General features: G+C 42.3%; 1 long non-coding RNA gene across 1 annotated transcript in view; it reads right to left on the reverse strand.

Annotated features, from left to right (window-relative positions):
* Positions 1-2,337: 2,337 nt before the first annotated feature.
* Positions 2,338-10,138, reverse strand: part of LOC138176682 (uncharacterized) — a 107,175-nt gene continuing 99,374 nt past the window's right edge. The window contains exon 3 of the long non-coding RNA XR_011172362.1: positions 2,338-3,304. This is a non-coding gene — a long non-coding RNA (uncharacterized lncRNA). The remainder of the gene's footprint in view (positions 3,305-10,138) is intronic.

Here is a 10,138-nt window from a genome sequence, read left to right on the forward strand (position 1 = left end):
CACACACACACACACACACACACACACACACACACACACACACACACCGTGGCAGTCTACAAAATATTTGGGAGTGTATCTACCAAGGTTTACTTGTAGACTATTTGAATCTAACTATAAAACACTCTTTGCCTAAATAAAGGCAGGTATATATATACATATATAATCTGATAAACATTAATTGCCTATGATTAGGTTGAGCCAATATAATAAAAATGACAATACCATCTAAATTAATTTACTAGCGCTATACCAATCAAACTGCCAAAGGACTACTTTATAGAGCTAGAAAAAACAATGATGAAATTCATATCACAAAATGTCACAAATCTCAAGGGTAATAAATGAGAAAAAGTTGAAAGGAAGGGGGCCAGGGGAACCACATCTCAAACTGTACTACAAAATAGCAATCATTAAAATGATTTGGTATGGGTTAAAAAATAGAGGTTGATTATTAGAACACAGTAGATTCACAGCATATAGAAGCAAATAGTCAGTCACACAGTGTCTGATAAACCTAAAGACCCAAGTTAGTGGAAGAAGGACTCACTACTTAACAAAAACTGTTGGGAAAACTGGATAGCAGTCTGGCAAAAATTAGGTTTGGACCAATACCTTACACCATATACCAAGATAAGCTCCAAATGGATATATGCCCTAGATATGAAAAGTCACATCATAAACAAGTTGGAAAAGCAAGGAAGAAATTACCTTTTAGATCCATGGATAGAGGAAGACTTTATAACTAAAAAATGAGAAGGAAGGCCCCAAAATAATGTAGACTATTTTGATTATATAAAATTAAACAGTCTTTGCACAAAAAAATCTAACATAGTTAAAATTAGAAAGTAAAGAACTAGGGGAATATTTTTTGCAGCAAATTTCACCAATAAAGGTCTCATACCAGGATATATAAGGAACTGATACAAATTTATAACAGCAAGAGCCATTCTCCAATAGGTAAATAGTTAAAGGATATAAATACGCAGTTTTTAAAGTAAGAAATTAAAACTATCAATAACCATGTTAAAATGCTCTAAATCACTAATCATTAGAGAAATGCAAATTAAAATTGAAGTTTTACCTCATCCCCATTAGTCTGGGAAGTATGACAAAAGAGGAAAATGACAAATGCTGGAGGAACTGTGGAAAGCAGGCACACTTTGGTAGAGATGCAAATTGGTCCAGCCATTCTGGAAGGCAATTTAGAATTATTCCCTTCCAAATTACTAAACTGTGACCCAGTCATGTCATTGTTAGGCATATACTTCAAAGAGAACAAGAACAGTAGAAAAGGACCTATGTGTACAAAAACATTTATTACAGCTTATTTTATCACAATAAAGAACTGGAAGCTAAGGGGGTGTTCTATTAGGGAATAGCTTAGCAAATAATATTAGATGAATGTAATGGAATATCTTTGTCCATTAGAAATGACTATATGGACAGTTTCAGAGGAAAATATAAAGACCTCTATGAACTGATGCAAAACAAAGTGAATGGAACCAAGAGAACAATTTATACAATGACAGCAACATTATAGAAAAAAAAACTTGGAAAGGCTTTAAAACTCTGGTCAATGCAATGAAAAACTACAAACTGAATCTTATCTTTGGAAGACTGAACATGAAACACACCACTCACCTCCTGCCAGAGACATGATGAACTTAAACTTCAGAGAGAAGGAGAGAAATTTCTAGGCATGATGCATATGGGAATTTGTTTTGCTGGAATATGCATGCTTATGATGAGTGGTTTTTGTTGTCATTCAATGTTGGTGGTGAGGGTGTAGTGGAAGGATAAATTATAAATGCATATAAAATAAATTTATCTTATTTTTTTAATTGGTGAAAAAAAGTGTCAAGGCTGGGGAATCCAAGGGAAGTGCTCTGGCATTTGGGCAGATGGCCTTATTGGCATCTGGACACTAACAGAGAGGCTCTTAGTGGGGAGGAGCAATAATGGCTGCCTTCAGTAGTCTTCTTCAGGGCTACAGGAAGAAGGTTGTTCAGAGCTAGCCAGAACCAATTTTTTTGGAGGCCAGGCCATGGCTGTACCCCCTTAAGAAACGACTTATGGGGTAAATTGTCTCTAGCCCATCTAGGAAACAACCCTGTGCCCTCTGGGAGAGTTCATTCTCTTAATTGGCCATGCAGTTGAGGACTTGCATCCCATGGAACCTTGAGTTGGGTATAGTATACATTGTCATCAAAGGAGCTCATAGGAGGGTGACCCTTGGTCAGAGGCTCCCTCTTGTAATTAAGGATGTAGATACTTTTAAAGACCTTTCTTGTCTCTGACCCATTGTTTCCTGCCCCTAATAATCTAGGATCTTCAGTATCTGACAATCCACTCTCATCCCCACTAGCAGACATCAACTTCCCTCACAAGCAAACAGGATCACAAGGCTCAAAACACAAGCAGTTTTATTTAGAAGTGAATGAACAAATGAATGAATTAACAAATGAATTTGATGAATGAGTGAACAAATAAATAAACAAACAAATAAATAAACGAGCATTTGCTAATTGCTTACTATATGCCAAGAACCATGCTAAAATTGCAGTTACAAATATAGTCAATGCTCTTATGGAGCTCCCACTCTAAATAGAGATGATAATGCGCACAGGAAGGGTTGGATGGAAAGGCCAGAGACACTAAGGGTGTCAGTGGCAGGGCAAATGACAAGGCCCAGTACTCCCTAGAACACATCAGGGAACTTGTCCTGCAGAGCTGGGAATCTGGAGGGGGCTGCCCAACTACCACCACCACTACCACCACCATTGAAAAGGACCTTCCCCTTCTAGTAAACATAAGGGTCAGAATGGAGCAGGGATTCAGGGCTCCCTTCAGCAGGGCTGGAGCATGGGAGCACTGGCAGAATGGTTGGGAATGGCACCCTGCTGGGCACCAGCTCACATACAGTTAATACAAATGAACAGCTACCACCAGTGAGCTACTCTTCCTCCCCTTTCCCCACCCCTCCATAAACTCAACAGTCTCCATGACTTACAGTACTGTCCTGGGTAGGGCTCTGGAAGGTGAGGACCAGGTGTTGCTTCCCAACACTGGCTGGCCCTCCCATCCATAGCCTGTGTCAGTGGAGGGTGACTTGCTTCCTGTACCTCTTACCAGGTGACACCAATCACTGATCCCCATCACTTCTCCTGGTCATCGACCTCCACAACACTTCCTGAAGGTCTTTTCAGCTCCCAGAGGCAATAGTCATTTGAGTGCTGGTCCTGATCACTCTCCACCACTCCTCTGCCTCCTTCTTCACCTCTCCTCTGCTTCCAAATGGTAGCTTCACCATGGTGGGGAGAAGATGAGACAATGACCATACATCCAGACCAAGCCACTTGTGTACAAGTTCAGAAGGGGGACTGCCAGGCAGGCCTAGAGGCCAGAGGGGGCATAGACAGTCTACTCCAGCACCAGAGCCCTTATTTCAGGCTTAAACCTTCCTGTGCCAGGCAGCCAGAAAAGGACAGGGATCATCCCTGCTCCTCCCACAGATGACAACTGCTATCCCAGGGGAACTGTCTTCTAACAACCAGCCCATTGGCAAGAACTTCCCAGTGTATTTACACACATTTGCCCATGGGTCCCACAACCTGGGCCTCCCTCAGGAGGCTTCCCTCAGGTCTGTGGGGAATATCTCCCTTTGCACCTCCCAAATGGTCTCCAACTCCATGAAGGCTCTCTGGGACCCTTTGCCTTCTCCTTCTCAGCACCTGGACACTGATGATCACATTAGCACTTCCCACTGGTTCCAGAGCTTTATTCAGAGTACCTCACTCTCTCCCCTCCATTGTAGCAGCAAGTACCCCAGCATCCCCATGATGGCTGCCAACACAGGTTCTTAGATCTGCTTTTCTAAAAGAAAGCAACTCAAAATGGGTTAACAAGCTTACTTTAATCAATCAAACATACATCGTTTACCTAGTTCAGGGGAAAAAGGTCAGCACCCTGAACTTCAGAGTATACAGACAAAAACATTTCAAGCAGAGAGGCCTCCAACTGTCCAACTGTTACATCCATACCAAATCACAGTTACCAGAGAGGGAAGCATCAACATCTGGGTTTTCAAAGCCGGGGGGCTCTCAACAACATCTACTCATAGTCTCATCTGGTCAAATCACATAACATTTCTCAAAGTGAGCCCCCGGCTTTGAAAACCCAGATGTTGATGCTTCCCTCTCTGGTAACTATGATTAGGTATGGATGCATGTAATGGTTGGACAGTTTGGAAGCCTGTCTGTTGAAATGTTCTTGTAACTTATGCTTTTAACTTCTGTATATTCTGAAGTTCAGGGTGCTGACCTTTTCCCCCCTGAACTAGGTAAACGACGTATGTTTGATTGATTAAAGTAAGCTTGTTAACCCATTTTGAGTTGCTTTCCTTTAGAAAAGCAGATCTAAGAACCTGTGTTGGCAGCCACCTGGGGATGCTGGGGTGCTTGCTGCTACACCAAGGCAGCCAGTCTGGGTTATTTAAACTACCCAGGGCTGCTTCCTGAAACATCTAGATCAGTTGGGGAAGGGGGAGAGAGAGAGGGATGGAGAAGGCCCTTCTTGGCATAAGGACAGGAGTACCAGGGAGGAAGAAATATTTGGAGACCCTAATAACACAGAATAAACAGTCCTTGAAGGGATGAGAGCATAAGAGTAGAGAAGATCAGAAATGGGTGGAACATTCCAGTGCACCTAGTCCAATCCATCATTTGGCAGATGATGAAACCAAGGCAGAGAAGGGAACTGATTTGCCCAATGTTACACAGCTAGGGAGAAGCAGAGGTGGGTGATAACTCCACAGGAATAAAGAGGCACTTAGTTTCAGTAAATTCTCTCTTCCTACCCCTCCTCCATACCCACAGAGGACCTTCACTATCTGTGGGTGGAACTTTTTATGCCCTGTGTTGACCAGGAAGTTCTGCTGGAGAAACAGGCTAATCAAGTCCTAGGAATGCTTTGCCTCCTTTTAGGGAAAATCAATACATTTTTGCAGGAGGGAAGGAGGAGGAGTGGGTCTAACTCATGTTATGGGAAAATACTGGTACCTATTAGTTGTATCATAGCCTATGTATACTCACAAAATGAAATCTAGAACTTGAGATCATGATTGTGTTCAGTGTCTCTGGCCTTAGTTCCTTAAAGTAGGAGACCCTATGTGGGGGTCTCTTCCCCAGTGGAGTCAATGGGGCTCCTTGATACTAATTCTACTTCTAAGTTTGTTCATCTTGTCCTTTTCTTTCTATATCCAAGAATAGAAGTCTCCCAAGTAGAAACCTGTGGCCCGATTCCCAAAGGGTATGTGATCAACCACTAACCCTCCACACAATAGCCAATCATAGGCCCTGTCTCCAACAAAACCATGCCTACCCATTATACCTACATTCCCCAACTCCACCCCTTCTCTCTCTCCTCTGTATAAGCTCCCAATTGAGCCAAGCAGCAGTTGGACAGGTACCATTGGGAAAATCCTCATTAGACTGTACCCTCTTCTCAAATGACCAGTCTCAAATAACCCTGCCCCCTGCCTTGTTGAATGAGTAGGAATGGATGGCTTATTATCTTCACCATGGACATTATTATATTAAACTTCCTCCCAAACCAATTCCTTTTCTCAACTATCCTATCACTCTCACTGCCATCCAGTCACCCAAACTTGGCATCATCCTCTACTCTTCCTGACTCCAAGTATTCAATATTCTGCTTCTATCTCCACAACATCTTTCATTCAGGACTCCTTTTCTATACTCACAAAGACTGTGGGTGCCTGTGTGGTACAGGCCCATCTTATTACCTCTTGCCTGGAATACTGCAGTAGCCTTTTTGTTCTTCTCCCTGCCTCCATTCTTTCTCCACAGTTGCCAAAGGGCCTTCCCTTTGCATAGGTCTGACCAAGTCCCTCCCTCCCTCAATAAATTCCAGTAACTCCATATTGACACTAGGATCAAATAACTTTCATCTTTATCTCATTTTGTAAAGAGAATCTTTTCTGGTTTTTGTGTAAGCTTCATAATGAACACAATTGGACACTGTAGGCTGGCAAAGACTAGAAAATTTCCCATTAACTATAGTACTGGCAGCATCTAGGCTGAGCTCTCTGTCCCTGGCTATTCAAATATTCTCCTCTGCAGGAAATCTAGTTCCCTGATTACATTTCCCTCCTTACCCATCATCACTACGCCCAATTGTGACATACATATAGGGAGCATTAAATTGAGTGTTTGCTATGTGCCAGGCATTGCAGTGTGTTCTGGGGATATAAAAAAAGGCAAAAACATTCCCTGCCTTCAAGGAGCTCACATTCTAACTGAGGAGACGAAATGCAAATAGCTAAGACTCCCACAGTGTCAATTGGAGGTAATCTCGGAGAGAAGGCCTATCACTGTGGGGGATTGGGAAAGGCTTCTTGAAGGTGACATTTCAGCTGGACCTTGAAAGAAGCCTGGGAAGTCAGGAAGCAGAGATGAAGAGTGAGAACATCTCCAGTAGAGGGAGGCAGCTGGTGAAAGTGAAGGGATGGGGAAAAAATGATGGGAAAGTGTGAGATGGAGTGTCTTGTAGGAGGAGGACAGTTTCACTGAATGATACCATACATGGAGGGGAGTCAAATGCAAAGAGTGGAAAGATAAGAAGAGGCTGGGTTATGAAGGGCTTTAAAAACCAAACAGAAGACTTGATAGTAGACTCTGGAGGCAATAGATTTCCCTGAAGATTGCTGAGTACATTGTGAGACATGAATTTTAGGAAGATCACTTAAATAGTTGAGTAAAAGATGGACTGGAGTGCAGAGAAACTTGAGGTAGGAAGAACAACCAGAAAGCTATGGAAATACTCCAGGATTGAGGTCATACAGGCCTACATTAAGGTGGTATTTGTGTCAGAGAAGGGAGCATATATAAGAGATGTCGCAAAGATGGAATAGACAGGACTTAACAGATATGGGAAGGGGAAAGTAAAAGAGAATGAGGAATCAAAGATAACCCCTACCTTTTGAATCTGGGTGCCTAGGAGGATGGTGGTGCACTTGATGCTAATACTGAAGTTTTTAAGTGGGTAGGGTTTGGGGAGAAAGATAATGAATTCAATTATGAGTTTATTGAATTTAAGATGTCTACAGGGTATACAATTCAAAATTTCTAATAAGAAGTTGGAAATGAGGGCCTGGAGGTAAGGAGAGATGTCAGGGCTGGAGAAATCGATCAGAGAATCATATTCATTGAGATAGTAACATAATCCATGGAAGCTGATGAAATACCCAAGAGAAATAATATGGAAGGTAAAGAGAAGAGGATGAAATAGCAAAGCCTTAGGAGACACCCATGGGTATGAACTGGATGGAGATCCAACAAAGGAAACTGAGATTAAGCAGTCATACAGGTAGGAAGAGAACCAGGAGAGAACAGTATCATAAAAATCTAGGAGAAGCAGGTGATCAACACTGTCAAAGGCTACAGAGAGGGCAAGACGTATGAGGACTGAGAAAAAAGGCCATAACATTTGGCAATTAAGAGATAACTGGTAACTTTGGAGAGAAGAGTTCCAGTTGATTGATGAGGCCAGGGACCAGACTGCAAATTATTAAGAAGAAACTGAGAATAAAGGAAGAGGAGGCACAGATTGCAGAGGTTTTCTCAAGGAGTTTGGCTACATAAAGGAGGAAATATCAAGGATGGTAGCTAGGGTGGATGGATAAATCAAGTGACAGCTTTATAAGGATAAGGGTGATTTGGACATGTTTGTGGGCAGCAGGGAAGCAGCCAGTAGAAAAGAAGAGACTGAAGATTAGGGAGAGTGAGGGTGATAGAAGGAACAATATGCCAAAGAAGAAGAGGGTCAATATTATCATTTGTACATGTAAAGGCATTTGCCTTGGCAAAGAGAAGAGTCACCTCTTAATGTGAGATATGGATGAAGGAAGAATTAGAGGCAGAATGTATCTGAATGGTGGGAGCTGAGAATGAGGGGAGAAGAAGGAGCTCTCAGTGAATGGCTTCCATTTTTTCAACCAAAAATGAGGCAAAATTATTAGCTAAGAGGGTGGGAGGATGGGGAGCCATGGAAAATTTGAAAAAGTTTGGAAAAGCCATGCAAGGATGAATGAAAAGTTTTGAAAAAGCCGAAATGCTGAGTGGGACAGTGAACTGATTAGGGAGAGGTACAAGGATTGCCTGGCTGTAGGCAGGGCCCAGTTAAGACTATACAACATAAATTTGTAGTGTACCTAGGCAGCACTCTGATTTTCTTCAGCTCTGTTCAGGAGCATGTGGAGTCAGTGGATGGTGGGAGTAATTCAAGGTTAGGTGTTAACAGGGCATGATTAGCAATATGTAATGGTGGAAATGACACAATATTATTACAAGATAATGTAGGGTTAAATTGGTTCACCAAATAGTCAACATGGACAAAGGAAGAGAGGATGGACAGTGTAAAAGTAATGGTCTGGAGGAACTGGAAGACATGATTAGGACAAAGAATAAGGTTAGAGATCATACAGCTGAGGGAAAGACAAGAATGATAAAAGATTATGATCAAATAAGGGAATTTCAGAGGTCATGAACATGGAACAGTTGAGGGTTACCATATTTGTAGCTGAGATGGGATGGAGGGGTAGGTAATGGGAGATGGGTAAATTGAAGTTAAGTGTTTGAAGGAATATCAATATACTTTAAAGTATAAAAGATAAAGTTATCAAGTTAAAGTCCCCTGGTGTGTGTGTGTGTGTGTGTGTGTGTGTGTGTGTGAGAGAGAGAGAGACAGAGAGAGAGAGAGAGACAGAGAGAGAGAGAGACAGAGACAGAGAGACAGAGAGAGAGAGAGACAGAGAGACAAAGAGATACAGAGAGAGACAGAGAGAAACAGAAAGAGATACAGAGAGACAGAGACAGACAGACAGACACACAGAGAGAGAGACAGAGAGACGGGAGAGAGAGAGATAAAGAGAGGGAAAGAGAGAGAGAGAGAGAGAGAGAGAGAGAGAGAGAGAGAGAGAGAGAGAGAGAGAGAGAGAGAGAGAGAGCCAGGCACTGAAATCACTGAAGGAAGAAGGAAAATGTCCTAGAAGTTGTCTTGATTGTGTAACAAATAGGGATTGAATATCCTCTAAGGTGGAGAGGATACTAAGTGTTGGCTGTAGTAATTGTTTGTCCCTTATCCTTGAAGAGGACCATGACATCAGGAAGATGATGCCATGACTTGCAAGTGAATTGGATTTAAGTGAGGGAAGGCTGTGCTAAGTCACCAGCCTCACTGTCTTCTCTGGAGCCATTCGGGTGCAGTGATCAGATATACATAAGGAATGGAGATGGCCCTTGATCTGAGATTATGTTGGGAAGGCAGCTATAATGGCTGTATGTAATTCAAATGCAAATTTAAAGATCTTCCCTGCCCCTAGGCTAAAGTGCACCTGGAGCCTGGGGTGGAAGGCTTGTTTTTCAGTAGATACTTTTTGATTGGGCAGTGAGTCAATAAGGTTGTTACATTCTCAGAGCCAGGAGAAGGCTATATAAGCCCTGATGTGTAGCTTTGTTTGGGGGCTCACTTTGAGAAGTGTTCTGTGATTTGATCTGGATTCTGGGAAGCCATTGTCCAGAGCCCCCCGGCTTTGAAAAACCCAGATGTTGAAACCCAGATGTTGATTTGGTATGGATGTAATGGTTGGACAGTTTGGAAATTTGTCTACTTGATCTGTTTCTCTGACTTGATAATTCTGTTTGTGTATTCTGAAGTTTGGGGTGCTGACCTTTTCCCCCTGAACTAGGTAAACGATACATGTTTGACTGATTAAAGTAAGCTTGTTAACCCAGTTTGAGTTGCTTTCCTTTATCAAAGCAGATCCAAGAACTTGTGTGAGCAGCCACCCTAGGGACGCCGGGGTGCTTGCTGCTACACTTCCCCAACTAGATTGTAAACTACTTGAGGATAGGGATTGTCTTTTTGTTATTGGGACTCCCAGTGTTTAGCCCAGTGCCTGGCACATAGGAGACACTTAAATATCTATTGACCTTACCTATCAGTGGAGTCTTGTCTATCAGTGCAAATCATCTATATAGAAAATGCACCCAGAGTTCTGGGAGGTCTTTCTCTGATTTAATGACTGTGTATGTATACCCATATGAAATATATACAT

This window comes from Petaurus breviceps, unplaced genomic scaffold (genome assembly GCF_028583685.1).
Source record: "Petaurus breviceps papuanus isolate PSGF00001 unplaced genomic scaffold, PetGlider_PUasm1.0 90109, whole genome shotgun sequence".
Taxonomy (NCBI): domain Eukaryota; kingdom Metazoa; phylum Chordata; class Mammalia; order Diprotodontia; family Petauridae; genus Petaurus; species Petaurus breviceps.